We start from the raw sequence: 14,172 nt of genomic DNA, 5'->3' as shown, positions 1-14,172 counted from the left end.
TTTCTCTGGCCGTCCTGGCCCTGTAGTACGTATATCGAAAATGAAGAAAAAGCGCTTTGTGTTACCTTGTCCACGCGTAGCACTGATATTGTCGTCCGTTGACCCTTTCTCGTCATTTGGCTTGTTTGGCTTAGATGTCGTCGTGGGAAGGGGCTCTTCCCTTCCATCCGACCTTGTCATGTGGCCAAGTCTCGCCACCATTTTTAACCCTTGCTGGCGAAGTAGCGGATGGAGCCGGGCTTCCTTAGGAGTCCGGACGAAGTCTTTCTTGGCGGCGGAACCCGGCTCCCGTAGGAGTCCGGGTGAAGTCTTCCTTGGCGGCGGAACCCGGCTCCCGTAGGAGTCCGGGTGAAGTCTTCCTTGGCGGCAGAACCCGGCTCCCGTAGGAGTCCGGGCGAAGTCTTCCTTGGCGGCGGAACCCGGCTCCCGTAGGAGTCCGGGTGAAGCTTTCCTTGGTGGCGGAACCTGACTCCCGTAGGAGTCCGGGTGAAGTCTTCCTTGGCGACGGAACCCGACTCCCATAGGAGTCCGGGTGAAGTCTTCCTTGGCGGCGGAGCCCGGCTCCCGTAGGAGTCCGGGTGAAGCTTTCCTTGGCGTAGGAACCCGGCTCCCGTAGGAGTTCGGGTGAAGTCTTCTTTGGCGGCGGAACCCGGCTCCCGTAGGAGTCCGGGTGAAGTCTTCCTTGACGGAGGAACCCGGCTCCCATAGGAGTCTGGGTGAAGCTTTCCTTGGCGTAGGAACCCGGCTCCCGTAGGAGTCCGGGTGAAGTCTTCTTTGGCGGCGGAACCCGGCTCCCGTAGGAGTCCGGGTGAAGTCTTCCTTGGCGGCAGAACCCGGCTCCCGTAGGAGTCCGGACCTTCCATTTTGCTTGAGCCGGTGCGAGGTTCTCGTTATCAGCCTGGCTTGTGGAGGCGCGTTAGGGCGCTGTAAGGCCTCTCCCCCCTCCGGTCTAAAAGAACCGGGCCTTCAACTTTGCTCATGTCAGGACGAGGTTCTCCTCCTGTTCCTGACATGGCTGTGGGGGCACATTAGGGCGTTGCAAGGCCTCTCCCCCCATCCGATCTAAAAGAACCGGGCCTTTGACTTTGCTCAAGTTAGGGCGAGGTTTTTCTCCTGTCCCTAACAGGGCTGTGGGGGCACATTAGGGCATTGTAAGGCCTCTCCCCCCATCCGATCTAAAAGAATCGGGCCTTTGACTTTGCTCAAGTTAGGGCGAGGTTTTCCTCCTGTCCCTAACAAGGCTGTGGGGGCACATTAGGGCGTTGTGAGGCCTCTCCCCCCATCCGGTCTAAAAGAACCGAGCCTTTGACCTTGCTCATGTCAGGACGAGGTTCTCCTCCTGTTCCTGACATGGCTGTGTTTTTGGAGGGATCATATCCAGTCATAATACATCCATGCTAGGTGGGAGGAGCATGTTAGCTAAAAAGAAAAGTAGATTCAAAGCGAAATAGTAAGCGATACATTTACAGTATTTCCGCTCCTCCTTGAGGCCCTTCGGTGATGGAGTCGATGGTCCCAATGGGCAGCCGGTCCCCGGGCTGCTCCTCCCTTTTCTGCGGTTCAGGCGGCGGGAGGGCTCTTGGCCGGTCTCCTCTATCCTCAGGCCTGCGACGGATGAATCTGTCGAGTCGACCTCGCCGAATGAGCTCCTCGATCTCATCCTGGAGCTGGATGCATTCCTCCGTGTCGTGGCCGTAGTCACGGTGGTAGAGGCAGAACTTGTTGGGGTTGCGCTTTCTGGGGTGTGTGCGCATCCTCTCTGGCCTAGGGAGCTGCTCCCTGACCTCCATCAGTACCTGGGCCTTCGAGGCGTTGAGGGGGGCGTAGTTGCAGAATTTCTCTGGTGGGGAACCCCGCCGAAACCTGTTGTCCGGGCTTCTCTGCTTGCGTGCCCGGGGTGGAGTGTGGGCGCGCTTATGTCCAGGAGGGGATCGGGAGCGAGGTCGGGCTTCCTTTGGCCTCTTCTCAACTGCGGGTTTACTCGAATCTTCCGCCTGACGCTCCCTTGCTGTCTCTTCGTCCTTCATCTTGAAGGCTTCTTCCGCTCGGGTGTATCCTTCAGCCCGAGCCAGTAGATCGCAAAATCTCTGGGGTATTTCTTCTCCAGGGAGTACAAAAGATCATTCTTCTGAAGGCCACCTTTCAGGGCGGCCATGGCAACTGACTGGTCCAAGTTCCGGACCTCCAATGCCGCGATGTTGAAGCGGTTGACGTAGGCCCGTATGGACTCCCCCTCCCTCTGCTTGATGTTGATGAGGGACTCCGAACCCTTCCGGGGATGCCGGCTGCTGACAAAATGGGCCACGAATTGGTGGCTCATTTGATCAAAGGAAAATATGGTACCCGGCTTCAGAGCCGAGTACCAGTTCCTTGCTGCTCCCTTTAAAGTAGACGGGAAAGCCCGGCACAAGATGGCGTCAGGAGCGCCGTGAAGCAGCATCATCGTTCGGAAGGCCTCCAGATGATCAACCGGATCCGACGTCCCGTCGTAGCTTTCGAACTGGGGAAGCTTGAAGTTCGACGGGATCGGTTCCTGCATAATCATTTGGGAGAAGGGAGGGTCAGTGCAAATATCCTCACCATAAGCGGGAGGCACGTGGCGGAGTTCTTCGATCCGCCGGTTCATCTCCTGGAGCCTCCGGTCCAGGAAATCCTCTCGACTTCGAGTCTCGAGGGTCCTTTGGCAGAACGGGGGCAGGGATCTTCCAGGGGTGGAGTCGTGGTCCGATTGAGGGCTCTCTACCCTCGGATTCACCTTCCCAGGAAGGATGGGGCGGCTGGCCCAGGTGGCCCGCCCCACCACCGGGTTCTGGCATTTCGGAGATGCCCCCTCCGGATGCGCCGACGCCTGTGGTTGCTGCTACTGCATTGCTTGTACGGCTTCGACGAGGTCTTTGACCTGCTGCGTCAGTAAGTCAAACTGCTCTGCGTCGACCGCCGCCGCCGGAGGGGGAGGAGGAGGAGGCTGAGAAACAGGAGGGGAGGCCGGAGCCTGAGATCTGGCCGTGGAGGCCGTGGACCGCCGGGTGGACGCCTTGCGCGGAGGCATTGAGTGTCGATCTCGCGGGGGAGGATTAGGAGTGGATGACGGAGAAACGGTCGGAGGCGGCTCCGTTGAACACCCCTTTAAGAACAAGGGTGCTGCGAAGACATAGGCCCTTCTTCTAGCGCCAATCCTGTTGGTGCAAAAATTTGCTTGCGTCGGAGAAGCTGGAGTCGGGGAAGCCGCGGTCGCCGTCGGGACCTGCAAGAGAAGTCTAAACCGGAGGTGGGGTTGCTCCGGCAAGACCCTCCGACGCTCAAGTCAGTTCTCTGCCTCAACAAGAATGGAGTGCTCGAACGGAGAATTTAGCAGAGTTTTGAGATAGGAAAATGAGCTTAGAGAATAACGTATCTGGGTCCCCCTTTTATAGGCGGGGGAGACAATGGATTGATGGCGACGTTTGTAACCATCTGGTAGTGGGCCGCCCATGGTCAGAGGAATTAATTGCGAAGGATAGTGGAGTAGACACGTGGCCATCACCGCGGCTTGCCACGCGGAATCTGTTACGTGGGGTGGAGCAGCGTCCGTTGTCGTGACTCGTCAGTGGATGGGGGAATCGCCTGGTATCCGCTGCAGGAGGTGGAGCAGGTTCGTGGCCGTTATTGTGGCCTGCCAGGGGGTAGTGGAGCTGTGCGAAATCTGCCACAGGAAGTGGAGCAGGGTGACGATGGTTACTGCGGCCTGTCAGGGAATGATGGAACTGCGCGGAGTCCTCCACAGAAAGTGGAGCAGGATCATGGTTGTTATTGTGATCTGCCAGGGGGCGCGGATCTGTTGATCGAGGCTCGGCAATGGTCGGAGTTCGGCCTCTCTAGGAGTCCGAGAGGGGTCCTCCTTTCGGTTGAGGTCGTGGGTGGAGTCCGGCTCCTGTAAGAGTTAGAACCCTATGCAATCAAAGTTAAAGATGAAGTCCGGCTCCCGTAGGAGTCCGGACGAAGCTTACCAGCAGCTGATACTGAGGTCGGAGCCCGGCTCCCGTAGGAGTCCGGGCGGAGCTGTACTGCTGTCGATGGTGGAGCCCGGCTCCCGTAGGAGTCCGGGTGGATCTATGCTGATGTCGGCGGTGGAGCCCGGCTCCCGTAGGAGTCCGGGCGGAGCTGTGCTGATGTAGGCGGTGGAGCCCGGCTCTCGTAGGAGTCCGGACGGAGCTGTGCTGATGTCGGCGGTGGAGCCCGGCTTCCGTAGGAGTCTGGGCAGAGCTGTGCTGATGTCGGCGGTGGAGCCCGACTCTCGTAGGAGTCCGGGCGGAGCTGTGCTGATGTCAGCGGTGGAGCCCGACTCCCGTAGGAGTCCGGGCGGAGCTGTCCTGCTGTCGGCGATGGAGCCCGGCTCCCGTAGGAGCCCGGGCGGAGCTGTGCTGATGTCGACGGTGGAGTCCGGCTCCCGTAGGAGTCCGGGCGGAGCTGTGCTGATGTCGGCGGTGGAGCCCAGCTCCCGTAGGAGTCCGGGCGGAGCTGTCCTGCTGTCGGCGGTGGAGTCCGGCTCCCGTAGGAGCCCGGGCGGAGCTGTGCTGATGTCGGCGGTGGAGCCCGGCTCCCGTAGGAGTCCGGGCGGAGCTATGCTGATGTCGGCGGTGGAGCCCGGCTCCCGTAGGAGTCCGGGCGGAGCTGTCCTGCTGTCGGCGGTGGAGCCCGGCTCCCGTAGGAGCCCGGGCGGAGCTGTGCTGATGTCGGCGATGGAGCCCGGCTCCCGTAGGAGTCCGGGCGGAGCTGTGCTGATGTCAGCGGTGGAGCCCGGCTCCCGTAGGAGTCCGGGCGGAGCTGTCCTGCTGTCGGCGTGGAGCCCGGCTCCCGTAGGAGCCCGGGCGGAGCTTTGCTGATGTCGGCGGTGGAGCCCGGCTCCCGTAAGAGTCCGGGCGGAGCTGTGCTGCTCGAAGTCGATTCCGTCGAGGATTTCGGCTGTGGATATTTTATACCCAACAGTTTCAATGAGCCATTGTAATGGATGTTGACAATAGTTGGCCTACTGTAGGAGTAGGGTGCGCATCAAGATGGGATCTATCGATCCTAGCAAAAAGGAGTAGTCTTATGGGATTTAAGAAGCTGAGTCTTTAAGTCTATGGCCATAGTAGTATGATTAATGAAAAAAAAATTTCATTAGAATCACATATAAACTCGAGCTGATTGAATCTATCATATGACCGATGATAAGGTTTGATGATTTATCCATGACTTGCCATCTGATCGGGACTCACGATAGAATGATTGTATCATGCATTAACTACACCTAGAGGTTCATCACCTTTATTCTGCTAGATTGCCACTACATACTGTTAGGTGTCACTGGTGGATTGTGAGACCCACGAGTATCATCTTGATAATCGATGATCCTTAGTGGACAAAGTTAAAACGGTTCCAATCGATTGAAAAGAGTTTCAATGATATTATGATAGAGATCATAATATATCTCACATCAGACAGAATAGAACCTATGGGGTCACACACAAAGAGACTTTTGTTTGATCAGATGGTTGAATTACGATTATGAGTCGTGATAGGATTTGATTATCAATTTGATTGATGATTAATCCAATACAAAAGTTGCAATCAAGTAACTCGCTAAAGAGTTAGTGAGTTATAGAAGGATTAATTAGTAATAGGATTGCTAATTGACTTAATTTGATTGAGCAATGGGCTTGCATCAAGCCTAATTAAATTAGATTTAATTTGACTTGACATGGATTTGATTTGATCAACCCTAATTAGATTATAAGATAATCGAATTGGATTGGAGGATAATTTTTTGTTGAATTAGGATTTAAGTTTGACTTAATTTTTAATTAGACTAGAATCTAAACAAGAATATATGAGTTTCTATTTGGACTAAAAATTTTCATCTTCATAGGTGCATCAAATTTTAATTGGATTAAGATTAAATTGAGTTTGACTCAAGCACCAAGCAAGAGTCCTAAAAGACTAGGACTCCTTCTCTAATTATGTGACATCTAATCTAAATAGTTTGGATTCTAAATCAGATTTGATTTTTAATCTATTTGAGTCTAATCAATTTTTAATATGATTAGAATTGGTTAGAGATTTAATTGGTTTAAATCAACCACCTTAAAGAAGAGTCTCATGAAGATGAAACTCCTCCTTTCCATGCGCCAATCAAAGCCCACATCAAACCAGATTTGAGATGCCATATCTCCTCTTTTTGTGTGTGTAATATTCCATAGGAAAACCTCTTCTTTTCGTGTAAAACCTGGGTGCACAAAATTAAGGAAGTGGGCGGCATTATATGTTAGAGTCCTAAAAGGTTTGGACTCTTATCTCCTTATCCCCAATGCCTATTTAAACCAAGCACCATAAGGGGCGTTAGATGAACTAGATATGATCAGGTTTTAATGCCTAAAAGGGGAGGTGTGTGTGGAGAAAAAATCAAGGGGAGAAGGGCACGATGAATTGCTTCAAGGCATGAGGTAAGTAGGTGCTTATCTCTTCTTTCTTACCAACAACCAAAGGTTGGTTGTTAGGACCTATTCTCTCCTATCTTTTATCCTGATTTGGACATGATTTTTCTCTCCTCTTTGTTCAAAAGTTGGATAAAATTCTTACATCTCTAGTATAGAAATTTGGTGCATGGGTTACAAGAAGAAAAGAGAAGAAAGGGTTCTTCTTATGATCTCTAGCATAGATATCAACATTCTCTTATTTCTTCTTCTTCTCTAAGAGTGTCTTGAGAGAAAAGAAGATTTTCAATCATCAAGATGTGATCTCTGTAAGAAAACTAGCACTCCGATGAGATCAATAAGCTTTTGATCAGATCGAAGCCTTGTATGGATACCCATAGGGCTGGATACTTGTGCGGCTTTAAGGGACCTTCAAAAGACATCCATGATCATCAGTTCATGATGAAGATTGATCCATGCCAAGGTATAAAGTTTATTTATTTTTTCCTATTTGATTTCTGTATTTAAATCCTATCTCACATATGTCGATCTTATTTATGGTTCTAAAATTTGATCTTATGCATGTTTAGATTAAATTAGATTTAATCTGAAATTTTTAAATTTTACTGCATACTTATTTTGAAAATTTTTACATGCATGAAATCATGAAACTCCAACAGTGGTATCAAAGCCACATCATATGTATGAGATTAAGATTTAGATATGAAATCTGTAAAGAAAAATTTCAGATCTAAAAGCTTTTGATGTCATTCTGACATAAGGTTGTCCTGGCATAACTTGTTATGCTGTATGGTTGTCCTAAAATGATGTTAAAATTTTTAATTAGATTAAAATTTTAAATTTAATTTTTTCAATATATATGTGATATATTTTTAATTATTTTGATCTGAAAAGAGTTTCGAGATCTATTTTGATTCGTATATATGATATATGAAAGTATGTTTAGGACTGAAATTTGTTTCTATAATCTAAACTTATTCATGTATATGATATATGTTTGTATGTATGATCTAAAATTATTTCGAGATCAAAACATACTTTTCATACAAAAAATTTAGATCTGAAAATTTTAATTTAAGATCTAAAATTAGTGTTTGTGCATGAAAGATTGGTCATGGGTAGATCAAATTAAGTTATGTAATTAGATTATATCTAGGATTTCTGATTTGATCATATTGGGTCTGAATCGATTTAGTAGTTGATCAAACCGAATCAAGTGTTGATTAGGGTGAGGTCAATGAAGCTTAAGATCATACAATTATTATTGATCAAATCGATTGATACCCATATGTAGAATCGATTAACCTAAGGACCTAATTCAGCTCTATGGCTCAAATCTGATTCACCTAAGCTAATCTATTCGGATCAATTAACCAATTGATGTCTAAGATAAGTAATTAAAAGATGATTATTTAATTAATTTTATTCACTGATCTGATCAATTTATTGGTGTCTAAGAAAAGTAAGGGGGGATCCCCATCAATCTTCATTTACCTGATCAATTTGGAAGATTGAGTCTCAAATATGATTGCTTGGTAGTTTGATTTAGCTCATGCTAATTATATCAGTTATGTGATGACTAATTAGATGAGACGTAAATCTAAATTTCTCCATAAATATTAAATCCAATGGTCTTCCACCATTATAGATGTACAAATGTGCTACCGATGTTGATTGTTCTTAGCTGGTCACAGTGATTCAGTTACATCGAGAATACGCAACCACTCTATTAGCAAAGAGTTACTCCAAGGTAAAGATGGGGTTGGACCCAATAACTATTAGGTGAAGGACCCAATGACGGTTTTGCACCTACTTGTGAATGGTGGGTCTAACTTAACTAAAAAGTGTGGGCAATAACTGTTAGGTGAGCCCACATGACTTAGAGATCAAGTCGTTGTAACATGCTTAGAGAGGTATTTGAGCAAAGAATTATCCATGCATCAGTGTTCGTTCGTATTACCAATAACTGTTAGGTAAGGTGCACGGTATCGGTGGGACCGCAGCACCTACTAGAAACTCAGTTGTCGTATTAAAATTTTTATTTCTCTACTCGAAGAGTGTGGGAGATCTGATAAAATAGTGAGAGTCTTTTTGCATCTAAAAATTTCTAAGCAAATTATAAAATAAGTACAAATATTCAATTAGAATCTTTGCTCTCTACTGTTCATTGTGTTAGCTTCCAACCTTCTAGCTCAAATCCTAGATATCAACCGATTAATCAAAATCAATTACATAGACCGACTCACAAACCTAAGAATCATTCTTAATCTTAAAAAATTAAGCAATATTCTCTATCAGGTTATTTTGATGTTAATAACCTGTCCAATCTAAAGTTAATGAGCTATACTTGATGAGAGGATGGATAATGACAATAAAGATAGGTGTTATATATTGAAGTCTATGTTAGATGAACTCCAATATATACATGAGTACATATACACTACCAACGATATATTGATTCATCTATAAGTATTGTGAGGTAATCAAAGTCGCACAGTGCATAAGATGCATGATAGGCAGTCAATCTATGATCATTATTTGATAATGATCAAAGATATTAAGGAGCTTAAAAGGCTCGACATGATCATGCACAAAGAATTGCTTATGAATTTGATTCTGTGATCTCTGATTAATTTATATAGGAAGTTTATGGTAAACTACTATATGAATGACTATCTTAGCATCTTATCTGAATTGGTCAAAGTATTGGTAACAAAAGAATCTTGAAAGAGTTTAGAGGTGAATACTTGAAGAGCCTAAAGAAATAAAGACATGCCTAAAGTATGCATGTCAAAATTATTTAATACAATCCTTACGATTTTCTCTTCTCTCAGTTGAGCTATAGACTCTAGTGATTTTATATAGAGTCGATGGGAAGGTGGAGGGCTGAGGAAGTAATCTTTAAATTGGCTATAAGACAACAATTGCTGCTGTGGCTATGGATATCTGTCCTTTGTGATTATCGTTTGGATTTAGTTCTTAAATATGCTTTCTATCATTTGCATAGTGATGCATCTATGAACTTAATTGAGCAAGCAGTGAATGCCATTGGATCTGAGAGATCTAGAGTTGAGATAAATCTTAAGTATATGTGGATCCTTAGACTAGATTGTATAGGAAAAGAAATGATTAACAAACTAGAAAAATATGAGTTTTTAGACTCATTGACTATTTAGTCAAATCTAGTTTGTGCATTATCTCTTTGAGAAAATATGACCAAGCTACTCTTGTGGGACAAGAGAAAAAGGACCACTGAGATACTTATCCTTGTACACATTTGATGTGTGTAGCCCATGTGATGTGCTAACAAAAGAGATATCTGTATTTTGTTATCTTTATAATGATCAGTCATGGTATGGGTAAGTATATGAGATACAAATCTAAAATTTTTGAAAAATTCAAAAATTCAAATGTAAAGCAAAGAAACAAATCAAAAATTTTTAAAGATATTTCAATCGGATCGAGGATGCAATACCAATAAAAAAAAAATTAGTTATCTCATAAAATGGCATAGTTTCATATTGGACCCCTCTTAGTACATCTCAGCTCAATGAGATAAGAAGGTCATGGGACTATATGAGATATGGTCCGATCCATGATAGCATTCACTGATTTATTTTTATTTCTTTAGGAACATACTTTATTTCTATGAAATAGGGTTCTCTCTAAACCTATTTCTACTACACCATATGAGATATGGCATGGTAAGAATTGAATCTTGATTATTTTGAGATCCAAAGATGTCCAGTCTATGTCAAAGATAGCAGTGGATATGTTAGAGGATAGGTCTATAAAGCTCATCTTAAAAGAGTTTGGGATACTACTTTTTGATAGGATCACAATATGATTGTGACCCGACATGCTATCTTCTTGAAAAATTATTTAACCAAGATGAAGCAGTGGGAGAAAAGTTAAGCTCGAAGAGAGTATCTCTAAAGAGCAACGAGACATAAAATCTAAAGAACCTATTCATGATGAGCCAATAGATGTATATTCCTCCTCCACCTCGTACACATAGTAGGATCTCCAATCCTCTTGAAAGATATTGGGTATGCTTAATAAGAGATGTAGAGAAAATCATTTTTCATGAGAGATAGAAAACATAGAGATGATCTCAAAACCTACAACGAGACGATATTAGACATCAACTCCAAGAAAGAGATGTGAAATAGCTTTTCTGAATGGATACTTTTCTATATGGAATGCCTTATGGATTTTACTTCTCGTGATATGAGATCACAAAGCTTGTAATAATCTTGGAGTTAGGATATTCATTTTGATGATATGATCAAATTATTTGATCAAAAATAAGAAATTATGAGTTTCAAAAGGGTCAGTAGGAGTGTCTAATACTGACATCGATTAAAATATAGTTGTATATAGATTTCTCCATGAAAGACATAAAGCAAGTGTCCTAAATTCTGAAAATTGATAGAGGTAAATGTAATTGGATACTTGTGTTTGCACAGATAAAGTACAGAAAGTAGATGTTGAAAGGATTTAGGATAGAAATCTCGAAGAGGGATCTGCTACCCTCTTGGGTATAGATGTATACCTGTAATATACTTGAACTGATATAGATAATACTGTGAATGTCACAAGTAGATGTCAGTTGTATCTAGGTTGAGAGTGCTTGATTGTTGTGAAAACATCTTTAAGCTCCTAAGAAGAACTAAGAATTTGTTCTTAATTTGGAGAAGGATCAAAGCTAAGAGTGAAAGGATACACCAATTCAGTTTTTATATCTGATGTTGATGGTAGAATGTCTACATCATGGGGTGTGTTTCTGTGTCGATATCTTGGAAGGATTCCAAATAATCGATTAATAGAAGCTGAGACACTGTAGATATGAAGAATATATTTTGGTTCTAATATTAGTTGCAGAATTGGATGTCATACCATCAGATGTCATGACACTATACTATAAAGATAATGGCACCATAGTCCTTGCTAAAGAGCCTAGGTCGCATCAGATATCCAAGCATATAGAGCAGTAGAACATGCTACTACCTCAAGTAGAAATATATAGAGGTACGAAGAGCAAACTCTATATAAGATGTGGATGATCCACTGGTAAGTCACCTAGCTAGCTAAAGACTAATGCCTATCTTAAGAAGATGGAGCTTGGTACATGACAGATTGACTTTAGTGCAAGTGAAAAATTGTTGGATGTATGTCCTAAAAGCCAATCTTGGCTAACATATATCATATTTTTAGGACATGATTATGTACTTATTAGATATTTATATTATCATTCATATTTTGTGTCTATGAATCATCTAAGGGATTAACAAGATGATGACATATATTCTCAAAGAGTTGAGAATTTGAGACATGTGTCATTGATGATTAATTCTTAAATTGCTCTTGGTCATAGAATCATCATGGGGATGGTGATTGATCCGAATAGATCAGTGCACGGATCGCTTCTTTCGGGCAGATGGATATCGAGTCTGCAGTATAGTGACACTGGAGCGAGAGTGCAGGTGGTTGTTAGAGAATAACTAGCACTGAGCGTGATCAATACGAGAAGTCACATGGATGTCTGCTCACTTGTTAGTGACTTTCTTGATGCTATAATTATATAACCGATCTTTTAACCTGAGATGGTACTACTGCTTGCAGTGAGACTATTGGAGTTTGATTGACACATAAACATTGATCTCAATAAGCTATTGTAATGGCTGTTAGTGACAGTTGGTCCACTGTAGGAGTAGGATATGCATCAAGATGGGATCTATCGACCCTAACAGAAGGGAGTAGTCTTATGAGATTTAAGAAGCTGAATTTTTAAGTCTATGGCCATAGTAGTGTGATTAATGAAAAAAAAAATTTATGAGAATCACATATGGACTCAAGGTGATTGAATCTATCATATGACCGATGATGAAGTTTGACGATGTATCCATGACCTATCATCTGATCGAGACTCACAATAGATGGACTGTATCATGCATTAACTGCACCTAGAGATTCATCACCTTTTATTCTACTGGATTGTCACTATATACTGTTAGGTGTCACAAGTAGATTGTGAGACCCACAAGTATCATCTTGATGATCGATGATCCTTGGTGGGCAGAGTTGGAATGGTTTCAATCTATTGAAAAGAGTTTCAATGATATTGTGATAGAGATCATAATATATTTCACTATCAGACAAAATAGAACCTATGAAGTCACACACAAAGAGACTTTTGTCTGATCAGATAGTTGAATTACGATTATAAATTGTGATAGAATTTGATTATCAATTTGATTAATAATTAATCTAATGCAAAAATTGCAATCAAGTAACTTGATAAAGAGTTAATGAGTTATAGGAGAATTAATTAGCAATAAGATTGCTAATTAGCTCAATTTGATTGAGCAATGGGGCTTGCATCAAGCCTAATTAAATTAGATTTAATTTGACTTGACATGGGTTTGATTTGATCAATCCTAATTGGGTTATAAGATAACCGAATTGGATCGGAGGATAATTTCTTGTTGAATTAGAATTTGAGTTTGACTTAGAATCTAAATAAGAATATATGAGTTCCTATTCGAACTAAGAATTCTCATCTTCATAGGTGCACCAAATTCTAATTAGATTAGGATTAAATTGAGTTTGACTCAAGTACCAAGCAAGAGTCCCAAAAGACTAGGACTCCTCTAATTCAGTGATATTTAATCTAAATAGTTTGAGCTCCAAATCAGATTTGATTTTTAATCTATTTGGATCTAATCAATTCCTAATATGATTAGAATTGGTTAGAGATTTAATTAGTTTAAATTAGCCACTTTAAAGAAGAGTCCCATGAAGATGAAACTCCTCCTTTCCATGCGCCAATCAAAGCCCACACCAAACCAAATTTGAGATGCCATATCTCCTCTCCTTGTGCATGTAATATTCCATGGGAAAATCTCTTCTTTCCATGTAAAACCTGGGTGCACAAAATTAAGGAAGTGAGCGGCATTATATGTTAGAGTTCTAAAAGGTTTGGACTCTTATCTCCTTATCCCCAATGCCTATTTAAACCAAGTGCCATAAGGGGCGTTAGATGAACTAGATATGATCAGGTTTTAATGCTTGAAAGGAGAGGTGTGCGTGGAGAAAAAATCAAGGGGAGAAGGGCACGGTGAATTGCTTCAAGGCGTGAGGTAAGTAGGTGCTTATCTCTTCTTTTTTATCAACAACCAAGGATTGGTTGTTAAGATCTATTCTCTCCCATCTTTTGTCCTAATTTGGTCATAGTTTTTCTCTCCTCTTTGTCTAAAAGTTGGACAAAATTCTTATATCTCTAGTATAGAGATTTGGTGTATAGGTTGTAGGAAGAAAAGAGAAGAAAGGATTCTTCTCATGATCTTTAGCATAGAGATCAACATTCTCCTATTTCTTCTTCTTCTCTAAAAGTATCTTGAGAGAAAAAAAAATTTTAACCATCAAGATGGATCTCTGTAAGAGAGCTAGTACTCTGGTGAGATCTATAAGCTTCTGATCAGATCAAAGTCTCATGTGGATACTCGTAGAGGTCGGATATTTGTGCGGCTTCAAGAGACCTTTAGAAGATATCTATGATCATTAGTTCGCAGTGAATATTGATCCATACCAAGATATGAAGTTTAATTATTTTTCTCTATTGGATTTTTGTATCTAAATCCTATCTCACATATATCAATTTTGTTTATAATTTTAAGATTTGATCTTATGCATACTTAGATTAATTAGATTTAATCTA

The sequence above is a fragment of the Elaeis guineensis genome, chromosome 14 (genome assembly GCF_000442705.2).
Source record: "Elaeis guineensis isolate ETL-2024a chromosome 14, EG11, whole genome shotgun sequence".
Classification (NCBI taxonomy): Eukaryota; Viridiplantae; Streptophyta; class Magnoliopsida; order Arecales; family Arecaceae; genus Elaeis; species Elaeis guineensis.
Note: the sequence above shows the minus strand (reverse complement) of the source record.